At 44.7% G+C, this 23,989-nt stretch overlaps 1 long non-coding RNA gene across 1 annotated transcript; it reads right to left on the reverse strand.

The window, feature by feature from the left end:
- Positions 1-1,262: 1,262 nt before the first annotated feature.
- Positions 1,263-2,043, reverse strand: LOC132667791 (uncharacterized). Its single transcript, XR_009605364.3, has 2 exons — positions 1,740-2,043; positions 1,263-1,630 (listed from the first exon to the last, which is right to left on the reverse strand). It is a non-coding gene; the product is annotated as an uncharacterized LOC132667791 (long non-coding RNA).
- Between the last annotated feature and the right edge of the window lie 21,946 nt (positions 2,044-23,989).

A 23,989-nucleotide genomic window follows, 5' to 3' on the forward strand; every position in this document is an offset into this window, starting at 1 on the left:
GATAGCTGGTTAGATACACATTCACTGATTCAAGCATGGTTTAACTGTACCTTGGCTCTTGTCTAGATTTCTATTCAAATTCCTATTTTTTGAGAACTTCTATTTCCCTTGTTTGTTTCAGCCTGGCAATTTCTGCCCCACGCAACCAAGAGATCTCTAACTGGCACACATTCTTGTGTCTGAGTCACATCATTCCATGGCACTTTGGGCTGCAGGCTGATGTAACAGGAAACGCCTTGCCGTGTCTCACAGGTACTGGCTCTATGTTCTTTGGGCAGAGGCTACAGGCAGTGGGGTGTGAGTTCTGGCTCTGTACATTTGAAACATGAACACTTAGCAAGTCTTTTAGCCTGCAAGCTCCTCAGCTTCCTCAGCTGTAAAATGAGATAAACAAACTAAAAAATGATCACGTGATAAAGCACAAAAAGCTTGACCCTTGGGGTTAGTCCAGGGACAAAATCCCAGTTCTGTCACCTCCCAGAGCCTGAGGGTCCTCACTGTGAGTGACAAGTCCTGCATAATAGGCGTGCCTTTTTTTTAAAATATACTTTTTAACATTTATTCATTTTTGAGAGACAGAGTGCGAGAAGGGGAGGGGCAGAGAGTGGGGGCCCGGGGGAGACACAGACTCCAAAGCAGGCTCCAGGTTCCAGGCTATCAGCACAGAGCCTGATGCGGGGCGGAACCCATGAACTGTCAGATCATGACCTGAGCTACAGTCAGATGTTCAATCGACTGAGACACCCGGGCACCCCATAACGGCCACGCTTATTATTACTGTTGCTGTTATCGCGACTGCCCTTCCTTCTCTTCCCGGCGAATGTGAACATTCTTTGTGATCTATTAAGAACAATTCCCGAAATAAAGGGTATCAAGACTCTTTCTTTAAAAATCAAAAGCATGGGAATGCAAGCTGGTGCAGCCACTCTGGAAAACAGGATGGAGTTTCCTCAAAAAACTAAAAATAGAACTACCCTACGACCCAGCAATTGCACTACTAGGCATTTATCCAAAGGATACAAGTGCACTGTTTTGAAGGGACACAGGCAACCCCATGTTTATAGCAGCACGATCAACAATAGCCAAAGTATGGAAAGAGCCCAAATGTCCATCGAAGGATGAATGGATAAAGATGTGGGATATATATACAATGGAGTATTACTCGGCAATCAAAAAGAATGAAATCTTGCCATTTGCAACTACGTGGATGGACCTGGAGGGTATTATGCTAAGTGAAATTAGTCAGAGAAAGACAACAATCAGATGATTTCCCTCATTTGAGGACTTTAAGAGACAAAACAGATGAACAAGGGGAAAGTGAAGCAAAAATGATATAAAACCAGGGAGAGGGACAAAACAGAAGAGACTCATAAATATGGAGAACAAACAGAGCGTTCCTGGAGGGGTTGTGGGAGGGGGGATGGGCTAAATGCATAAGGGGCACTAAGGCATCTACTCCTGAAATCGTCCTTGCACCAGATGCTAACTCTTTGGATATAAATTTACAAAAATAAAAAAAATTTGAAAAATCAAAAGCAGCTTCTGCTTCATCTCTGTCACTCAGCTGGAGGCGGGGGGACATCTCTCTGTCAATGACATCTCAGCTCTGCTTGTTGATCCAACATGAAGGCTGTAAGACACGTAGGAAATAGACGTCTCCCGTCTTTGAAGAAAAGGAGAGGCAGCCAGGTAGGAGAGGGAGACCACCAGACCTGGCTGCCCGTCCTCAGGCCACTTACCCACTCTGAGATTCTCTCTGTAAACCGGGATGCTGATGTCATCTACTCCCAGGGACACTGGACTCACTGGGGCTAGCGTGCCTGAAGAGGCGCTCCACACCAAACGCCTTGATGACAGCCCTCGCTTGGAACCCGCCTTTCTAACTCTCCTGTCTTTCCCCCTCTGCGGCAGAAATAGAATAATCATTCCGACAGCCGTGAGCATGTCTCCGTGTTAGCAGGAACCCCGACGTGTTTCTCCTCAATCAGCAATGTTCCTACCAGGTCATCAGTTTAGGAAGAGGCAAATCAGACCTCCTTCCCTTAACATTTATTACCTTATTTGGGTTTTTTAGGAACTGAAATTTGCATTGGGCGCAACTTAAAGAGGACAATGTTGACCGCTCAAATGCATCAAAATCTAAAGTTCATACCAGGATCCTGTTTTCACTTTAATCACAATTCATTTTTAAACCAAAGTCAAAGGGGTTTCATTCTAGAAAATGAGAAGCTGAGTGACAAACTAAAGATAAAATTATGGTCTGGGTTCCCAGTTTCAGGCCACAGTCAATTCTCAAAACCGTCCTGGAAAATGGTGATACTGTGAACTCCTCAGGGGGAGTTGTGGGGGTGAGAAGCCGAAGGGTGTGGCGTCACACAGGGGCCCACAGGGGACAGGCCCAGGAGAGGCCCTGCTTGGAGCCATGTCTGCTGTCTCCCAAGGCATCCGCTCACCCTGGTTTGTCCAGAACCATCTCGGTGTTAAGTCTGGGACCCAGGTGACTCCTCAGTCTCAGGCAAACAGGGACAGTGGATCATCCCATCCCACACTGGTATGAACTGCTTCATGTTCACGTAGCCTTTTAGCCTTATTACACATTCTGATCCCCGCCTAGTCTATCCTGTGGACTTTTCTTCAATTTGATTTCTTTTGCTTTCTTGCCTAAATAGCAGAAGACAAATACAACAGAAGGAGAAAAGCGTTTTAGGACAGATAAGCCAGTGAGGCTAGAAACCACTGCTCTTGGAGTAGAAGGCACTTTCCCTCACTTTTCCCACAGTTCAGGACCACAGGAGCAGGCAAACACTGTCCCTGGTGATCAGCAGCATTCATGGCTTGGCATTAAGGCTACATTTGTACCCTTACTTTTATATAAATTTTTATAAGACTATTAATTGTCACCGTTGACACTATACTTAACATCCTGTTCATACCCCTTCTTCTGCAGTGGAGAGCAGAGGAGGGAAGATGTTTCCTCTTTCCAGCCAGAGGAAACACATTTGCAAAGAAAATGAACCCCTGTAGGAAATTCCTCTTGCCTAGTCCTTTTTTTTTTTTTTTTTTTTTTAAAGTAAATTTGCTGCGGAGAGGGTGGTTCATCACGGTTATCAAAGCAATATATGCCTATTGTCACAAACTAGGAAAATAGAGAAGGAATTTTAAAAATCACACATAATCCCAGAATGGTATCTTTTAAAGCAAGCTGAACAGCAACGCACCCAGTGGACATCTTCAGTGAGCAGTACCCGTTCAGATGGGCTACACCGTCATCCCCCAGAGCCGCTGGCTGCCCGGAACATTCTGTGTTCTACAGCCTTTTATACAGCAGCAGCAGCAGCAAAAACAGCTCCCTTGTTACTAAGTGACAATAGTTCTTTTTCTCTAGGATGCTGAATTTGTGTCAGAGCCTTGAACCAATCAACCCATCCATCAACAAATCCCTGCCGTTTATGTGATGGAACAGCTCCCTGGGACCCCAACTTCATGACAGGAAATGTCCCGGGCAAGTGTAATGAGTTGTATCAGTGAACAAAGAGAATGCCTGGGAGGGGTAGCCAGGGGACCTGTTCTGGACTGGGAGGCAGGGAGCTTCCCGAGGGCATCATACTCAAGCCAAGACTAGCCAGCGTACTAGGAGGAGCTGGGTGAAGACAGAGAGGAAGGCCAGAGGGGCAGCCCGTGAGAAGGTCTGGGGGCTGGAGCATCCTGACGGAGGGGCTACACGGGACAAGGTCATAGTGAAGGCCAGGATGCCTGAAATACCCAGGGCCAATGAGAGTGAGGCATGAGCCAAAGATGCCAGAGGAAATAGGACAGAAAGGGTAAGGTATGCAGGTCTGTGTTCTTGATTTTGGCTTTCCACCAAGAGCAATGGGAAGCCTCCCAAGGCTCATCCACAGGGGCACGACAGGACCTCTACAGTGAGCAAGCCTGGCTGCAGAGAGCAGCGTGGGCGTGGCAGAGAGTGACTGGGTCAGAGGCATCTGCAGAAGGAGAGGGGAAAACAGGTGTGTTTGCAAGGGCTCCAGGAGTCAGAATCAGCCTTGGTGACTGATTTAATAGTGCAGTGAGAGAGACAGGGCCCAGATGGCAGGTTGCAAAGGGAGAGGTGTGAAAGCTTCAAGGACAGCCCCCAGGGGCAGGGCCCGCTCCCTGGGTGTGTGGCTGCTACAGTCACCCAAGCTCGTCCTCAGAAGTGCCGAGTACTGGGTTTACTGCTTTGCTGTCGCTGATCATTTTCCAACAAGGAGCCCTGCATTTTCATTTTGCACCAGGCCTGCAAATTACATAGCTGGTCTTGCCCAGGGCTAATTGTCTTCTACATGTTCCGCTTGGCTAATGGCACTTGGACTCCATCCAAGGCCTTGAGATTGTTGATTTATCCTGTCAGGCGGGACATGCGTGTAAAGAAGGCTCACTGGACCCAGTTCAGTGCAGTTTGTGTCTGTGAGCATATCAATGATGGTCTGTGATGAAAGTGCCTGAGAGCAGAAGACAGAAGACTGTTTTTACTGGCTTTGGAGACAGGAAACTGAGGGCATTTTAATAACATCAGCCTCAAGTTTGCTGCTTGAGTAAAAGAGGGATTTTCCTCATCCCCAGGTTCATTTAGTTTAGTAATTCAAGCTAAAAAACTTCATTTGTTCAAGCTGAAGCTAAATGGATATTCTGTTTGGCAGAAAAGACTTTGAAAAAATGAGTGATTTATTCTTTTATTTAAGCTAAGAATGTCATAAGATGCCTGACTCTCAGGCAACATGAAATTTGCATTTGAAAAAATTATTATCGTAAGGGTTTAAAAGAAAATATGTGAATATTTCTATGCTTGAACTTCAGGGAAGAAAAAAGAGATAGTCCTTTACCAAAGCTCAAGGTATAACACAATAAACTGATTATTCAAGGAACTCTATAAATTTACCAGAATCGTTATGTAGGCTTGTAGGCTCCAGACCAAATAATAATTATTACTTTTACTACTAAGTGAGAAAATAAACTATTAAGAATAACTAAGATACAGATCACCATCCTGAATTTCTTTAGGTATCATATATCCACTTACAACAGCAAATTTCTATAAAATACTAAAATTATAGGAAGAATAGGGAGAATTTGGCAAGCCCTTCCAAATATTTACAAGGCTACGTCTTTCAAAGTCAAGTTAGTAATGTAGTCTAAAGGAAGGGCTTTGAAGTCAGGAAGTTTCAGTTTCAAAGCCTGGATCCAGCTTGGACAAGTTACTTAAATTACCTCTGTGTCCCCACATGCAAATGGAGGTAATCCCTACTTTCTGTTTGTAATTTGCATGTTGTAATTAGTCGATAATTTGCATTTTTTAAAGCTGTATTTTTTTAAATGACTGCTAAAGAACAGTTAAATGCACAGTTACCTGTGTGAATCTTCATCAGTTTCCTTGATAAGTTACTCAAGTGACTCCAAGGGCTGGGGCCAGTGTTACTGGACCAAAGCGCCCTGCAGATGACAGAGAGGTGAAGGGATTGGGGTCTTCCCCTCAGAAAAGAAGGAAGGAAAGGAACGGAGGTGGGGAGGATGAGGGAGAGGAGCATGAGCTGGTGTGTTGATGTCACCGGAAGGGTTCAAGGGACATAAGCAAAGGAGGAGAATGTCGGGGGTGGGGGGGGTGTTAAGAAAGGAGTTTCCCTGTCTCCGCAGGTAAAGTACCTCTAGGGCATCTGTACTAGTGTCCTAGAGCTGCAGCGAGCAAACCCCACAAACAACAGGAATGTAATTCTCTCACAGTCCTTGGGGCCACAAGTCTGCCATCAGAAACCCCAGGATTGGTTTCTTCTGGAGGCTCCTAGAGGGATTCTGTTCCAGGCCCGTCCCCTAGTCTCAGGTGTTGCCGGCGGTCCTTAGCGTCCCTCAGCTTGTGGATGCATCGTTCCCGTCTCTGCCTCCCCTGATACACCGTTACAGCAAATACCCGGCACACAGGAAGAGACAAGTGACAGGCACTCAGAGAATCAGAAAAGATTTTATTCTGCACCAGCGCTGGCCAGCGGAGTCATCTCCAAAAGCTGAGCCCCGAGCCCTGGCGCTGGCCTACTTTTATGCCTGGTCAGCTTCCGGGTACTTGGAAACTTTCAATCGGCTGCACGGGTGGGCAGGATTGCAGGGGCTCAAGGGAAGAAATGGGGGAGAGGGGCACTTACCGATTGTGCTACATGGGCAGTCGGCTGATCAAGAAGCAAGTAAGCAAGATTATAGAAGCCAAAAGCATGCAAGGGGCGTATCCGGCCTCGGACATCTGCCTGTTTGTTTTGTTTTGTTTTTTTAATCTGCTTTTGTCAGCTGTCCTTCTCAACACGGCCTTCTCACCTTCTCCCTGTATGTGCGGGTCTTTCTGTGTGTCTTCACACAATGTACTCCTCTCTCTGTGCCCAGATTTCCCTCTTACAAGGATAGCAGCCCATCCTACTCCACAAAGACCGTTATTTCCCAATAAGGTCACAGTCACAGGTATGGAGGTTAGGACTTGAACTTGTCTTTTTAGGGGATACAGTTCATCCCACCTCTGGCATAGACAAGGTGCAGCTAGAGGTGACCAGCCAGGGGCTCTTCTGTCCCCAGGAGACATCATATCTGTAACCTATTCTCAGTCTGCCACTTTGGAAAGCTCTGGTATAAACCCTCCTCCATTCCACTCCCGCCTTCCCCCCATCTCTGATAAAGTTTATACTAGACACACACTTCCTACATCCACACAGGCTGTGATCTGATCAAAGGTGCAGTACCCAATCAGGCACCTTCCATAAGGACCCATCCTGCCCGAAACTCACCTGTCATGGCCAAGCAGCAGGTGCATCTGTATGATGCAGGACATCCAGGGCTGTTGAGCCTGGTGCCATTCAACGTGGAACTCTTGAAACAAATTCTTGTCTGACTCTGGGCTCATGGGATCTTCTGACAGCTTACCTTTCGGGTGGCAGGACAGGGAGAGTGGGTTGGCTGGAGGACCCCGGTGTCCAGCACTACAGTTCCCACTTAAATCAATAAAGTAGCTTTCTGGCTGCAAATGGTCAGTGCATGACCCTGGTTAATAAGTCTGTCCCTGAAAGATGAGTGCATTCTCTCTGCACCGAGTTAACTCCACCTCGCAAGGCCATTTGGGAGATAGCCCCAGCCGTATCTGGCCAGTGCCCACCTTGCTGACCTCATTGCTAGGGCCTCATTTCCTTTGGCAAATTCTTCTACTACAATTGTGGTCTCTAGAGGCACAAATGAAAGACAACTGACTCAGCCCAGGGGTGGAAGGGTAGGAGAAGAGTCCAAGAGGAGGGGAAGGAGCGAGCAGAGCAGGGCGGGAGGATTGTCGGCAGAGGGAACCATGCCTGTGAAGTCATAGTAACCTGAGGATGTGGGGGGCCGTGGAGGGGAGGGCTCTGGTGCTTCTGAGGCCACAGTTTACTGCAAATGAGGACAGGCCTGGAGGTTACTCCACATAAGAAATCGGGCTCCTTGGGTGCTCTGCTAAGGAGCTGGGTCTCAGTCCCAAAGACTACTGGGAGCCATTTGGGATTCTAGGCAGAGATGCCATGACTAAATTCACATTTCACCAGGCTCACTGAGGCAGCTGGCTGGAAGAAAGAGAAACCAACAGGACAGAGAGGAAGAGAGAGGAGGTCACTGTGGTCATCCAGCTCTGTTAGGGCCAGAATCAAGACGACGGGATGGAGGACAGGCAAAAAATGAGAGGTGTTCAAGAAATACAGCAGTGAGGGCACCTGGGTGGCTCAGTCAGTTAAGTGTTCGACTCTTGATTTCTGCTCGGGTCATGATCTCATGGCTCATGAGTTCAAGCCTTGCATTGGGCTCTGCACTGACAGTGTGGAACCTGCTTGGAATGCTCTCTCCCGCTCTCTGCCTCTCCCATGCTCATGCTGTCAATCTCTCTCTCTCTCTTTCTCTCTCTCTCTCCACCTCCTCTCTCTCTCCCCCCTCCTCTCTCTCTCTCTCTCTCTCACACACACACACATAAATAAATAAAACTTAAAAAAAATTTTTTTAATACAATAGGGCCACCTATTTACGTGTTTACGCGTCCAATTCTTGATTTCGGCTCAAGTCATGATCTCACAGTTCATGGGTTTGAACCCCACGTCAGGCTCTGCACTGATGGTGCAAAGACTGCTTACGATTCTCCCTCTCCCTCTCTCCCTCTCTCCCTCTCTCTGCCTCTCTCTCGAAAAATAAACTAAAAAAAAAAAAAAAAATCTTTTCAAAAATACAGTAAACAGCCTAGGATGTGGAAAGTGAAGGAAAGGAGAGGGAAGAGACAAGGATTCCTGGTGCAGAGAAGATAGCAGGACTAAAATGGGCAGAATTGTGTCCCCCCCAAAAGATACACTTAAATTTTAACCCCAGTGCCTATGACCTTATTTGGACATAGGGTCCTTATAGACATAATCAAGTTAAGATGAGGTCCTACTTGAGTAGGTCCCAAGTGGGTCCAATGACTGGTGTCCTTATATGAAGAGGGAAATTTAGACACAAACATATAGACACACAGGGAGAAGTCATGTGACACTGGAGGCAGAGGCAGAAGGGAGGGATGCAATTTCAGACCAAGAACACCAAGGATTGCCAGCAGAAGCCAGAAGCTGGGATAAGGCGAAGAGGGATCCTTCCCTAGAGCCCTCTGAGAGAGCACAGCCCTAACGACACCTTGATTTTGGACTTCTGACCTCTGGAAATGTGTGAGAATAAATTTCTGTTGTTTGAAAGCCACCCAGTGTGTGCAACTTTGCTATGGCAGCTCCAGAACACTGGTGTTACCAACAGCCTCCTTCTCCGTGTATCAGTGTGTTTGCACCCAAACTTCTCTCTTCTTATAAGGACACCAGTCATTGGATTAGGGTCCATCCTAACATCTCAGTATGACCTCACCTTAAGTTGATTATATGCACAGAGACCCTGTCTCCAAATAAGTTCACATTTACAGGTATGAGGAGTTAAACTTGAACATATCTTTTTGGGGAACACCATTCAACTCACAGCATTCCTGAGTGAATATTTCTTGTATTTAGAAAAGAACACGAGAGCATAAGAACTGGGTGCCATAGGAGTGAAATTTGTTCTAAATTCAGAGAAGGGAGAAATTGCCTTGAGCTGGTGGAGGATATAGAGAATCTTGAAGAATGGCTAGGAATTAAATGCAGAGGAGGATAAGGATATATCACAGTAACAAAAACCACCCACAGGTCACCTGCTCTGCACTGGGACTGTCCTGGATGAATTACATACATGGTCTCCGGCTCCTGGGGGCTCAGTCGGTTGAGCATCTGACTCTTGATTTCAGCTCAGGTCATGATTCCTGGGCCGTGGGATCAAGCTAAGTGTGGGATCCACACTAAGCATGGAGTCTGGTTAGGGTTCTCTCTCTCTCTCTCTCTCTCTCTCTCTCTCTCATTCTCTCTCTCCACCCCCCACCGCCAGTCCTTCCCCTAGTCATGCATGCTGTCTCTCTAAAATACAAAAAATATGTACATATATACATATGTACATGATCTCTAGTCCCCCATTATCTATCATCAATTAGAAAATGGATTCTCCAGAGGTAGTGTTTTTCCCAAAGTCACACAGCTGGGCAGTAGTAAAGAGAGAACTGGAACCCAGGCCCAATGGGTGCAAAAGCAATCGGGCTTCACACCCAGTCTGCTGCACTGTGGGGTTCCTATAAGGAAACCAGGGAGATGGAGGTGTGGAGGTGGGTCCTGGGGCCGTGCGCAGTGGATGAACAACGTCAACTGCCTGGCCTGAACGAGAGCTTCCTGCACAGAGGGCAGGGGATGAGCCTGAACACGTGGGGCAGAGCCAGCTGGTTGAGGGCTTCATGCCAGGAGCTTCCAGAACAAGGGAGCCCCTGAAGGTGATTAGCAGGAAGTCCTGCAAGTGTGGTCATGGGACCACGGATGGAAAATATTTGTGAAGACGAAACCTGTATTACTCAAGTTGCAGATTGCAGGGTATTTTTTGACGACGGGGACAAGTTCCTCCAACTTTCAACAAGGATGATGGAGTCCAGAGATGCTCTCTGGTCCCATCTCTAGCCCTGTGTGACCCCAAACAAATCCCTATGCTTTCTGCAAATCAGTTTCCTTTTTTTCCTAATTTCTTTTTTGGGGAGAGGGTCAGAGGGAGAGAGAAAGAAAGAAAAAAAAAATCTAAAGCAGACTCCACGCTCAGCGTAGAGTCTGACTCGGGGCCCAATCTCACAACCAACTGTGAGATCATGACGTGAGCTGAAATCAAGAGTCAGACGCTTAACCGACTGGGCCCCCCCAGATGCCCCTGCAAATCAGTTTCCTATCACTGAAAGAAAGATCATGATACCTGCTCAATCCTCAGTGTTATTGGCACATCTGCTGGGTTATGTGCTGGGATGGAAGTATTATTACAGAGCTAGGAGCCTTGGCAAGACCCTTTTGTGGGTATGCATGGCCCTGGCCCTGAGATTGTGTTAGAATTCATGAAAGAGACACAACAGACAAAAAAGCTAATTTAAATGGTATTTGCAAAGACCATTTACTTGGCTTTGGGTGTGCTGGATTTTTTCTGTGTGTGGGTGGAAGAATTTATGCAGCAAATGGTACACGCACTTGAGTCAGGCAAGGCCCGGGTTTGAAGCTCACCTTCTTCTTCTTCTTTTTTTTTTTTTTTTAAATTTATTTTTGAGAGAGAGAGCTCATTAGTAGGGAAGGGGCAGAGAGAGAGGAGAGAGAGAGAGAGAGAGAGAGAGAGAGAGAGAGAGAGAGAGAGAGAGAGAGAACTGGAAGCAGGCTCCAGGCTCTGAGCCGATGTCTGAGGCTTAACAGACTGAGGCACCCAGGTGCCACACTATCTTCCTTTTCAAGACAATTCACCTTTGACTGGGGAGAAACAAAGGGTGGCTAAGCCATTCCCTCCTTTGGGGAAAATAATCTGTCTTCAGTAGTTTCCTTTCTACATAGTTTTGTTCTGGTCTATTTCATTTACCGGCAATGGAGCCATTCAGAATGTGTTTTCAGGCAGTTCAGAGCATTCTCCTTATTCTTCTTATCAGATTTGTATCTGGGCTTTTCTGTTGCCAGGCCTGGCCCTGGGGCAAGCCTTCCTGAAGACTGGCAGCACAGGACCTGAGGCCCCTCCTTGGCTCTCCTGCCTGTCCTCTCCCGGCCTGCTGGGCTGCCCGGTGAGTCAGTCTCTTCCTCTGTTTCTGTTTACCTCATTGCAAAATTAGAGTCGTAGAAATAAATATTTACCAACCTCAACAGGATGTTGAGGCAATTAACAAATGAATAATTATAGAGCAGGCTCACATACAAAGCTCCTGATAAAGCTAATTATTATTTTTGTAGGAGCTCTCAAAAGGAAAACCTTCTTTATAAGCGTCCACTCTCCAGGTGGCTTGTGAACTTGGCCTCCCACCGGGGTATGCCTGCTTTCTCTCAGGGATGGGATCGTGAACATCAAACTGGAGGCCCATTTCCCCAATAGTGTGGCCTTCCAGAGCCAGAACGCTGTCCTCTTTGGCAGCAACGAATGGAGACCATGGATTTGCCAGGTAGATTTGTAGATCAGTTGGAATTTCAGATCAATGGCAAATGATTTTTAGTATAAATATGTTTCATGCATTAATTGTAAAAGGGGCAAAACACACTTATACTAAAAAGTTTTTCTTGTTTACCTGAAATTCTAATTTCAGTGGGCATCCTGCTTTTATTCATTTGGTTTTTTGTTTCTGCGAAATCTGGCAACACTAAATCCACATTGTTTTACTAACACCATCTCAGGATGGTGACATTCAGACATCACAGTTATCAACCCCTGCCTTTGAGAAAGCACAGCAATCAGTTGTCAGTGTTAATGTTAACGTCTGACACATGGGGCTGCAGCCACACCAGGTGACCGTCCTCGTTCAGGCAGGATGCTTTAAATGGGACTGCTTGCCTAGCTTTGCCTTCTAGAGTTGTGACTCTCATAGGTGGTGTTCCTCCTGTCTATCTATAAAACAATGGAGAGAGTGTCTCTTTAGCTCCAGGACCTTGTAAAGATGAGAAAATGATTGGGGCACCTGGATGGCTCAAGTTTGTAGAGGGTTGGACTTGGCTTAGGTCATGATCTCACAGTTTGTGGGTGTGAGCCCTGCGTGGGGCTCTGTGCTGAGAGATTCTGTCTCCCTCCCTCTCTCCCTCTCTCTCTCTCAAAAATAAGTAAACATAAGAAAAAAAAGATGAAAAAATGTTCAAGAAGGATTGAAACCCACGTTCTATGCGAGACCATTTGGTTGAACTTATGACATTTATGTTTTTTAAAGTCAAACAAGTCAGAAGTGGCCATTTCGCATGGCTCAATATCTAGGCTACCGTTCAAGAAACCGTCACGGTTCTAGAGTGGGCTCTGATGTCAGGCACCAGAGATGCCTCAGTAACCCAGTTCAGATTCATGTCTACGTGACCTTATACGTGATCTCATCTCTGTTAGGGTATTTGCTTGTTGCCTGAAGGCCCTGTCTCAGCTTAAGCTTGTAGGTCTTCACCCAGTAATGAGTGCTTGCTAATTGATTTCAGTGGAAGGCTTTAGTTTCCTACAAAGCTCTCTGAAAAAGGTTGACCATGGAGATTACATTCTGAGAATGACAAAGTAGTTTGATGAAAATAAGCCCTAGAGATAATGGAATTTTTTTTTCTTCATATTTGAAAGCAGTGGAGAGTGAGTAAAAGAGGTAGAAACTGGAGTGGAGTTTACCCTTGAAAGAGGGGAAGTGTGCCTGGTGATATTTGGAAGTTTGCTGCTTTTTTTTCCCCCTTGAAGAAATTTCCTGAATCCCCACACTCCCCATTGGCAAAAAACATCAGCCTTGCTGGCTTGAGGTAGATGTAATATACATAACACAAAGTGCATGTGCCTGTGCATGCAGCCTGTGGCTCTACTGCTAAGGTTCCTGTGAGGTATATGAAGCAGTACAGTATTACCCCTAAGATTGCGATAAAATAAAGGCCTATATTATAACCACTAAAGCAACTACCAGATGCAAAGAGGTGTAGCTAAAGAGTCAGTAGAGGATTAAAATTGAATGTCAGAGGAGCACCTGGGTGTTTCAGGGGGTTAAGCATCAGACTCTTGATTTTGGCTCAGGTCATGACCTCACGGTTCATGAGGTCCAGCCCCCCACTGGGCTCCCTGCTGACAGTGTGGTGAGGAGCCTGCTTGAGGTTCTATCTCTCCCTCTCTCCTCCCTCCCTGCCCCTTCCCTCCCAGAATAAATAAACTTAAAAAAAAAAAAAAAAAGAAAGAAAAAAAAAGGTGGCTGATGGCAAAGGGAGAATTTGAACCAGGAAGAGCACAAAGAAGGGAAAAAAGAGGAAGACCACCCAGGAGGTTTCATGGAATTTGTTTGTGATCAGCTTGTGAGGTTGGCAGGGAAGTTGGGGCACAGGAATCATACCCAATGGCCCTTCTCCTCTGTCACCATTTACAAAGGACTGCAAGACATTGGTGTGTTCCTCCTCCCAGACCTCTCTTCTCAAGCTCAGTAGGTTGCAGGGGTAGGTGTTGCTGCCCCCCCCCCACACACACACCCAGCCTAGCACTGCTTCTCAGCTCTGCTTAGACTGTGAAATTGGGGTTTGTTTCTGCAACCATTCCCCGCCCTCAGCCAGGGGTGCCCTCTACCCCAGATAACCTCGCCCTCCCTGTTCTCAGCAAGGAGAACTGCTGCTCCGGGAAGAAAGGTCCAGAAAGGCAGCTTCCTCCCCACCGGCCCCCCCCCCTTGCTGAGAACAGGGAGGGCGAGGTTATCTGGGGTAGAGGGCACCCCTGGCTGAGGGCGGGGAATGGTTGCAGAAACAAACCCGAATTTCACAGTCTAAGCAGAGCTGAGAAACTCGTATTTTAGAACAATGCTGGGAGTGTCTGACCACAGGAAACCCCCTCAGGCTTAAGGTTCCTCTTAAGAATGTAACAGACCCCACCTACTCCCCCTCCGGTTTCCCTCAGGAATTTGATGAAAGACCAAAGTATGGCCGCAGGCCACCCCTCGTGCTATGGACGCGAGCCAATCTGGAATGGCACTCAGCACCTAGAGCTCTCAAGCCAGTTAAGAGTAGAAGCTGAGAAGGACCAAGAGGGTAGAGTAGGGGAGGGTTGACCAGAAGCTTATAAAACAAAGACCCTTGCCCAGAGTTCTCAGACATTCACTTTTGAACATCCCCTCTCTGTAAAGAGAGTTTCCCTACCATTCTAACTTTCTAATCTTATACTCTAATAAACTTGTGCCTGCGGCTCATTCTGTGTCCACCTCTTCATTCTTCCAAGTGGCGTGCCAACAAATTCCGGGTATTGTGGTAAAAAGTCCTGCAATACTGGGGCGCCTAGGTGGCTCAGTCAGTTAAGTGTCCGACTTTGGCTCAGGTCATGATCTCACAGTTCATGGGTTCAAGCCCCGCGTCAGGCTCTATGCTGACAGCTCGGAGCCTGGAGCCTGCTTCAGATTCTGTGTCTCGCTCTCTGCCCCTACCCTACTCACACTCTGTCTCTCTCTCTCTCTCAAAATAAGATTAAAAAATTTTTTTTAAAAAGTCCTGCAACATATCTCTTACAATGACCAGAATTTAGTAGTTCAAGACTTGTTGATGTTGCTTGGTGCTTCCAGCTAAGAAACCGGGCAGAGAAAGGCCATCATTGCCCCATGTAGCACAGGAGCTTGTCCGTACTGGACGCACCAAATGTCTCCTGGGGTGGGCTGATCAGGGATTGCTGTGGACTGACTTGTCCTTGCCACATTGCTGGTGTAACACTCGCTGTTTGTGGCAAGAAGAAGGTGTCACCTTGCCAAGTGCCGAAGACGCATTTGCTGAGGAAGATGAGCAGGGCTTTTCAAATACGTTAATTAGCCTAATCGTGATTCTCCCTTATTTATTCAAGAAATAGTTACTGAGAACCTCCCGGATGAGACCTGGGTGCTGTGGTGTCTGGTGACATCAGGTGTTCCCAGTCAATACACACAGGAGACTGACTGCATAGTCCCAGAGGAGACTGGTTGCCATTCAAAAACAGACGAAATTCATTCTTTGCTTCGCTATTAGGAAAGGTAATTTCCATTGTATGTATTGAGGCTACAAAAATCGCTTCTGAATGGAACAGACAATCGTAATAGAAGATTATCATCAGTAATTTAGACTCCCTGGATTAATTTGACCTGCATATGCACTTTCAGAAGGTGAAGAATTATCGATGATGTCAAAGCGATTCAGCAGCAGAAGCTAGAACTGCAGGAGTCTGATAGATGCTCATTTAAGAATCCTCTTAACTCAGTCTGTTTATAAGCAAAACAAAATGAAACAGTAAAAACCATCTTGCTAAAAAACCCACAACACAGACTGAAAATGCATCAAAGTGACTCAGATGAAATTTGTTCTCCTTCTTTGGTTTCCCAAAACAATCCAGCAGTGATTATCCGAAGGGTTGGGAGCTAGAACCAACAGATTTTAAATGAATCCAGCTGTTCCTCACTTTGAAGCTCCTCCCTCTGCAAGCTGCACCCTAGAATTTTTTTTTTTTTATTTTTAGAGAGAGCACGAGCGGAGAAGAGGGGCAGAGGGAGAGAGACATTCCCAAGCAGGCTTCAATCCCACAACCCTGGGATCATGACCTGAACTGAAATCAAGAGGCCGACACTTAACCGACTGAGCCACCCAGGTGCCCCTTGCACCCTAGAATATTTAACTGGGGTTGTCTGGAAACACAAAAACAGCAAAATTCCTTCATCATGTTATAAACCCTTTAATGTCCCTACTTCTTAAAAGAGCATTTATTAGTTATCTAAATTATTGAGCGTGTAGTGTGTTTGTTTTGGCTTCAGCCTTGCCCAAAGGATGTTCTGAACTCTTTGACCCTTTAACTGATATGATTGTTCAAATCTCCACCCGTTCTAGTGATGACACGGGAATCACTTTTAATAAATATCAGATGGGAGTCACTTTATCAGCCTCAAAATATAAAGTTATATAAGGATCTTGGCCTTGGAGATATTAATACTATGCCCAAGATACTCCCATCCCTCAAAGGTTTTATTCATTCCCTTCAGCTGTGTCGTGCATGCACCTGTCTCCCCACTCCAACCAGATCACCCATTCTTTAGCAAACAGGAACTCTGTTTCATTCATCTCTGTGCCCACATCTGCCTTGGCCACCCCAGCACCCAGCACGGTTCTTCATCTATGCAGCAAACTTGCAAAACATGCTTATTAAATAGGAGATGTGGCCATCAAGTAGAAGTACTTATTTTCTTGGGTGGCTTGTAAAGCGACTCTGAAAGTATTTATAATATTATTTTGAGGGGTGGCAACATCAGGGAGATTAGCTTCCGGTGCCAAAGGGCCTGCTTTGAAGAACAACCCTCATGCAGAAGCCTAAGACTTTGGTGTATCTGTTGTGGAGGCAAAAAGGAATTCATTGTTTTGGGGCACATGTCATTACGAAATTTTAGAATGTTCCAGGTATATCTTGTCCATCAGTTAGGCCAAACTTTCTCATGAAAAACCAAGGCTCAGACAATTTACAGGACTTACTCAAATCATTAGTTTATTGTCAAGGCAGAACTAAACTTTAACTCCCTAAATCTCTAGATAGTATTTTTTTCTACTATTGTATCACATTATCTCTAGAGACTGCTAAAAACAAACATTGGTTTTTATCCTTTTTCCTTTTTGACTAGGAAACTTCTTTAAGGAATGAGTAAGAAGAGTCTCAATTCTGAGAGAAGGCCATCACACTTAAAGATTTATAACAAAAAGAGCTTCTTTTTCTGACCTAGATGAACTTTGCAAACACGAAAAACAGAAAACTTAAGTCATATCATCGAAAGAATTTTTTCTTACTCTTGAGCCCCTACCAGCTAGATATATTCAATGATTTACTTTAATAAAAGCTCTTGACTAATACATATTTTATAGTTAGGAAATGCTTTTAAGAAATACTAAGGGGCATCTCAGTCGGTTAAGCGTCCAACTTCAGCTCAGGTCATGATCTCACGGTTTGTGAGTTCGACCTCTGTGATGGGCTCTGTGCTGACAACTCAGAGCCTGGAACCTGCTTCAGATTCTGTGTCTCCCTCTCTCTCTGCCTCTCCTCTGCCCTCCCTCTCTCTCTCTCTCTCTCTCTCTCTCTCTCAAAAATAAACATTAAAAAAAAAAATACTAGATACCCCAGATACAAGGTGAGAGTCTTACTCAACTTACCCTACCAATAAAAAAAAAGAAAGAAAAGAAGAAAAATATTTGAAAGGTAGAAATTTTAAAAAATGGGGAAAAAAGTAAAAGACTTTATCAAGATGAATTTTAAAATAAATTGGTTAACAGAGACTTGAAACTGAACAATGAAATGTAATATGTGACATGGTTTAGATCCCAAATCAAACTAAATATAAAAATAAAATAAAGGGGCGCCTGTGGGTGGCTCAGTTGGCTAAGCATTCAACTTTGGCTCAGGTCATCATGATATAGTTGTTCATGGGTTTGAGCCCCACATTGGGCTCTCTGCCGTGAGCACAGAGCCTGCTTAAGGGCCTCTGTTCCCTTCCCTCTGCCTCTCCCCTGGTCACCTGCTCTCTCTCTCTCTCTCTCTCTCTCTCTCTCAAAAATGAATAAACATTTAAAAATAAATTAAATTAGGGGCGCCTGGGTGGCTCAGTCGGTTAAGCGGCCGACTTCGGCTCAGGTCATGATCTCACAGTCCGCGAGTTCGAGCCCCGCGTTGGGCTCTGTGCTGACAGCTCAGAGCCTGGAGCCCGTTTCAGATTCTGTGTCTCTCTCTCTGCCCCTCCCCTGTTCATGCTCTGTGTCTCTCTGTCTCAAAAATAAATAAACATTAAAAAATTTTTTTTAAATAAATAAATAAATAAAATAAAAATAAATAAAATTAAATTAAAATAAAATAAAAATACATCTTTGAGATCATTTACATATGGACTGGGTTTCAGATGGTATAAGGAGATATATTGTTAATTTTATTAGGTGTGATGATGGTACTATGGTTATATAAGAAAATATCCTTGTTTTTTTAATATGTGCAGTGAAGCATTTAAGGATGAAATGTTGGGGGGACAAAAGGTTTCATTGCTTTTCAGTCTAAGACTAGCTTTAAAACACTTCAGCAAAGGGAAGAAATAAAGCATCTAAGACAAAATGTTAATTTATAAAATCAAAATGACCTTTTTATGAGAATTTGTCATATTATTCTCTTTACTTTATATATAAAATTGTTATAATGAGTTCTCATGAGAATAATGTTGAAAAGCATGTTGGGTGAATTTAATCTTAAATACCACTTCATTGTCGAAATGACTTTTGGTATAAGTGTAACAGAAACAATATCTTTGATGGGGAAGTACTAAGCCAGCCAGATGGTGAACAAATTGTACTTCTCATCTTCCTTTAAGTGAAAAGATGTCAGAACTTAAAAAAAAAAAACAACCCTCTATGAACAAAATCAGTCTTTTCTTTAAAGAGAAAGTATGATGAAGAACCGGCATTGTAGGAATCAAGGAAGTTAGAACCTGAAATCATTCTCGGGAATGATTTACGTGAGGTTACAAGGCGGGGAGCTCTGTCAGTACTCCTTCGATTCCAGGAGTTTGGGCGCTTTTTTTCCCCCTTAAATTAATGTTCCTGCACTTTGCAATGCTTCCTTTTTACTTGAATATTCTCACAATGCTGTTTCTATTATAAATATCACAACTGGCCCTTGCTCACACTAACGGATCAGTTGTGTGTGGACTTTCAGTAGGGAATATAACCTTTGTTCTGTTTAAATCATCTCTCTCTGGGGCACCTGGGTGGCTCAGTCGGTTAAGCGTCCGACTTCGGCTCAGGTCATGATCTCATGGGTGGTGAGTTCGAGCCCTACGTCGGGCTCCATGCTGACAGCTCAGAGCCTGGAGCCTGCTTCGGATTCTGTGTCTCCCTCTCTCTGCCCCTTCCCCGTTCACACTCTGTCTCTCTCTCAAAAATAGACATTAAAAAAAACTAAAAATCAATCAATCAATCAATCAACCATCTGTCTGAAACTAGAGAAGAGAGACATGAGTCAGGATAGGCAAGGTTATGCTGCAGAAACAAGCTAACCTCAAAATCTCAGTGACTTCAAAGGTTCATGTCTCACAAAAAAATCTGTGGGTCAACAAAGCAGTGGGTGGGAAGAGGGAGATACACTGGGTAGGGCACCAGGCTGCCAGAGCCTTCCCCGTCTTATAGCTCTGCTACCTGGGACTCGCCTCTGCAGGACAAGAGTGACTAGGGCATACCACAGGGTCTTCTCACTGGTCACTGCAGCTCTACATTTCTTTGACAAGAACTGATCATGAGATCCAACCTAACTGCAAGGGGGCAGAGAAGTGTGGCCTTCCATGTGTCAGTGAAGGAAAAGTAACTATTTTGGTGAGCACCGTTTCCACTTCATTATCATCACTTGCTTTGTAGGTGTATAGATCGTTCATTCACCAAGTGTAAAACTATTGCTTGAGGACCCACTATATGCAGGCACTGTTGTGGGCATTGATAACAGCCAGAGCCTTAATTCAATGGCTGCATTCCATGAAGGTCTGTCATCCTGAGAAGATAGTGTGCTCTGCCTTTTTATTGCTCACGAGAACGTAAAATATAAACTCAAAGAACAGAGATAAAAATTTGTTTGCTGACATACAGATGGCTTCTATCTAGAAGGTGTTATATATTGGAAATACTTAAACTTACAAAAATTAGTATCGAGGATGATCTTTGGAGTGTGACACACTGTATTCCAGTCTTAGCAGTGTCACCTCCCATGAAACTTAGGTCTTTTTTTTTTAATGTTTATTTTTCAGAGAGAGAGAGAGAGAGAGAGACAGAGCATGAGCGGGGGAGGGGCAGAGAGAGAGGGAGACACAGAATCCGAAGCAGGCTCCAGGCTCCAAGTTGTCAGCACAGAGCCCGACACCGGGCTCGAACTCACCACCCATGAGATCATGATCTGAGCCGAAGTCGGACGCTCAACTGACTGAGCCACCCAGGTGCCCCCGAAACTTGTGTTAGGTGCCTCCTTTGTAAGACGAATAAGAGAATAATACTTTGCACCCAGAGAAGGATTAAATGCAGTGATGTGTGGAAATTACACAGTGTACAGGCACAGCAGGCACTCTGTAGTGTGAAACACATAATTTCTAATTAAAAAGTTAAATAATTTAAAATAACACAAAAATGGGATCCAACTCGTTGGGATGTTTCTGTCCGCCTGCCTCCCTGCCATTCTTCCTTCCTGAATGATTTGGTTTACAAGCCACTAAGTGGGGAGCAGGGCAAGGCCACCATCCATGTCTGGGAGCCTGAGACAGTGTGTCAGAACCCAGGCAAGATGTGGAGATGCGGTGGCAGCAGGCTGGTTACTTATAGAGGACACTGATGCAGTAAGCAAACATACTGAGAAAAATGGGGGCCGGTTTCCTCACTGTCAGAGAAGGAAGTTACAAATACAGAAAACGAAGAAACTAGAATGAACTTTGTGGTATCAGATTTGGAAGTGGAAGTATTGGTATGAACTCCTGGTTTGTAGTGTACAGAGATAAAGAAATAAATATGAGTGTCTGATACATACATGATGTGTGTGGTGTGGATGGGTAGACAGGTGGATGGATGATAGATAGATAGATAGATAGATAGATGATAGATAATAGATAGATAGGACGATAGAGCCCTAGCACTATCTGAAAACAGTGATATGCTGTTAACCATGTGCACTCCTAGAGTCTTGATCTAGGTTTCTAAATATTCTTCTCTATTAAAAAGATAATTAGAGATTCTTGGAGAAATGGGTGATTCTAGGATCAGGGCAGGGAAAGTACAAGATGGGCTTAGAACATGCCAGAAAGTTGGGAAGATCTCAGTGCATGATAAGGACATATTAAAAGGACACTGAAACCAGTTCAGTGGGCCCCACATTGGACAAATCCAGGGGGAAATAAGCAATTTGGCATCAGAGCAAATGGTTATGGCAAGAGATGATAACGCCCTGCACAAAATAGGAATCTATGAGTCTATACTGACACAATGAAATGACATAATAACTAGTGGGAGAAAAGAAAGCTTTCCTTACAGTGAAATGCCAACTAATAAATGTACAAGGAATGCTGGAATCAGAAAATTACTATTTGACAATATATTGATTATTAGTGCTACCAGAAAACATTAATAGATATTAAAACTATCTAGTGAATGAGATTTGACAAGGAATGGAGTATTTGTATGGTCTCAGAGTCTCTCCTCACAAAAGTTTTATGGATCACAAAAGAAAAAGAACAACCTGACAGTGGAGAAACTCAGAAGACAACACGAATCAAATGATCAAAGTTAATACCACCTGTAATGAGTCAAACTGAAACCTTCTACCACTTGAACAGGCACAGCAAGAAAAATTCACCAGGAATTCCAAAGAGCATAACCTGAAATAATTGGAAGAAACGCTGGACAGATCCAAACTAAGAGACATTCTAGAAAATAACTGGCTTGTTATCTTTTAAAGTGTGGAGATTGTGAAAGTCAAGGACAAACTGAGGAACTGATTGACAAAGACGAAAGATGAGAAAGTAGCCTTCAGACCTTCTGGCACATGACAGACCCTCCATGGCCTGCCTTGCCCTTCCCAGGCCCCAGCTAAATGTGGCTCCCCATCCTAGACTGGATCTTTTCTGTAAGAGACATCCTGAAGACCACTGCCCAGCTTTAAGTGGGGCCTGAAGACCAGATGATGGTACATTATCAATTTTGGTTTCTTGATATTGATGGCTATGTTGGGGTTGTTTAAGAGAATGCCATTATTAGAATTTCACACTAAGGCATTCAAGATTGATACAATATTGTAGCAGCAACCTATTCTTGTTTTTTGTTTTTTTTTTTAAGTTTATTTATTTACTTTGAAAGAGAGACAGAGCATGAACAGGGGAGGGACACAGAGAGAGGAGGACACAGAATCCCAAGCAGGTTCCACATTGTCGGTGCAGAGTCTGATGCGGGGTTTGAACTCATGAACGGTGAAATCATGACTCGAGCCAAAATCAAGAGTCCAGGGCTCAAACGACTGAGCCACCCAGGAGCCCCAACAACCTATTCTTCAATGGCTCACGAGGAAAAGTTCTTTGTACTCTCTTTACAACCTTTCTCTAAATTTAAATAAACATCAAATGTACCCAAGTTAGGGATGATGGCGGTGATGGCTGCACAGCAATGGGAGTGTACTGAACACTGCTGAACTGCACGCTCAAACGTGGTAAACTTAGGTGTCTTTATTACAATTTGTTAAAAAGCTAGGAAAATGGTAAATAAAAATTAGAGAACGAATGGTTGCTCAGGAAACACATTTGGAACTAGTGTGTCCTCCGAATCCAAACTGCACGTGCGTATGTGGAAGGATTTGTGTGTGTAGTGCTTGCCAGTGTCCTGGAGAAGGGAGTTAAATGGACTTCTCTAACACAGAAGTCTTCTGGGCAGCATCACCCTGAGGGCTATTAGAAGTGTGTAGACAGGGGCACGTGGGTGGCTCAGTCAGTTAAGGGTCCGACTTCAGTTCAGGTCGTGAGATCGCAGCTCACGAGCCCGAGCCCCACATCAGGCTCTGTGCTGACTGCTCAGAGCCCGGAGCCTGCTTCAGATTCTCTGTCTCCGTCTCTCTCTCTCTCTCTCTCTGTCTCTCTTTCTCTTTCAAAAATAAACATTAAACACAATTTTCTTAAAAATTTGAAATGTACGGACATTTTTCTGTTGTCCCTGTGACTGGGGAGGGGTGCCCTGCCAGAACTCAGGAGGTGAGGACCAAGATGGCAGGCCCCCTGCAGCATGCGGAGGGTACCAAGAAATAAAGAACCCCCCCTCCAGCCATTCGTGAGCTGAAAAAGAGCTTTTTATAAGTGTCTCAGCCTGGAGCTCCACTTTCTTTCCAACTGCAAACTATTTCTTGTCACACTTCTCAGGTTCACCGAATTTTCCAGGAATACCACGACCATGTAAGTTGAGAGAAGACTACTTTGTTGTGTTTGAAACTCTACCAAGAAGTTGCTCACTATGGGGAAAAATGAGGTCACCTCTGGCAGGGCCGCCTGCCTGTGCTATTTGAGTGACCAGTGCACACACCTTCCTCTGCCTTTGCAGTCTTCCCATGCTGCTATGCAACAGAACTTTCTGGAGTCTCCTTTGAACTGCCTTCCAACCAAAACCTTATTAAATTGGCAAAACCATGAATACAAAGATTGAGTTTAATTGCACTAAAAGGATTTCTTTCTTTCTTTCTTTCTTTCTTTCTTTCTTTCTTTCTTTCTTTCTAAAAAATGTTTATTTATTTTTGAGAGAGAGACAGGGTGCTGGGGAAGAGCAGAGAGAGAGAGGGAGAGAGAGAATCCCAAGCAGACTCCACACTGTCAGTGCAGAGCCTGACGCAAGGCTTGATTTCAGGAACTGTGAGATCATGACCTGGACCGAAATCAAGAGTCAGACCCTCAACCGACTGAGCCACCAGGCGCCGCACTCAAAGGATTCTTTTAAAATATTTCCTATGATCGTTTTCATATGTGTATCGATTTTGTCACTCAAGGGTGAGACCTGCATTGGGAAATTGCATATTGGAATTATTTTTTCATGCTTATTATTCTCTAGCCTCCTTCTCAGCCTGAACCAGGGATCTACCCCAGGACCTCTCGTCCCTGTTCTACAGTTTCTCTTCCCATCCTCTCTGCCCTGGGGCTCATCGAAGCCCATGGGCTCCAAGCTTCATTTCCTACAGAATGAATTTAAGGAAATCAATATGGGGGATATGTTTTTGGCAATCTACCATCCCATGTCAAAAGGCAAGAAATTCTTTAGCAGTACACTTACAGGTGAATTTGTAGTTCACCTGGGAGGAAATCATATTTCCTCATTTTCAAAAGTCTATCATTTATTTCTGACATATATTATGACTTTAAAGAAGGTTT

Source organism: Panthera onca, chromosome B2, assembly GCF_046562875.1.
Source record: "Panthera onca isolate mPanOnc1 chromosome B2, mPanOnc1 haplotype 2, whole genome shotgun sequence".
NCBI classification, from domain to species: Eukaryota; Metazoa; Chordata; class Mammalia; order Carnivora; family Felidae; genus Panthera; species Panthera onca.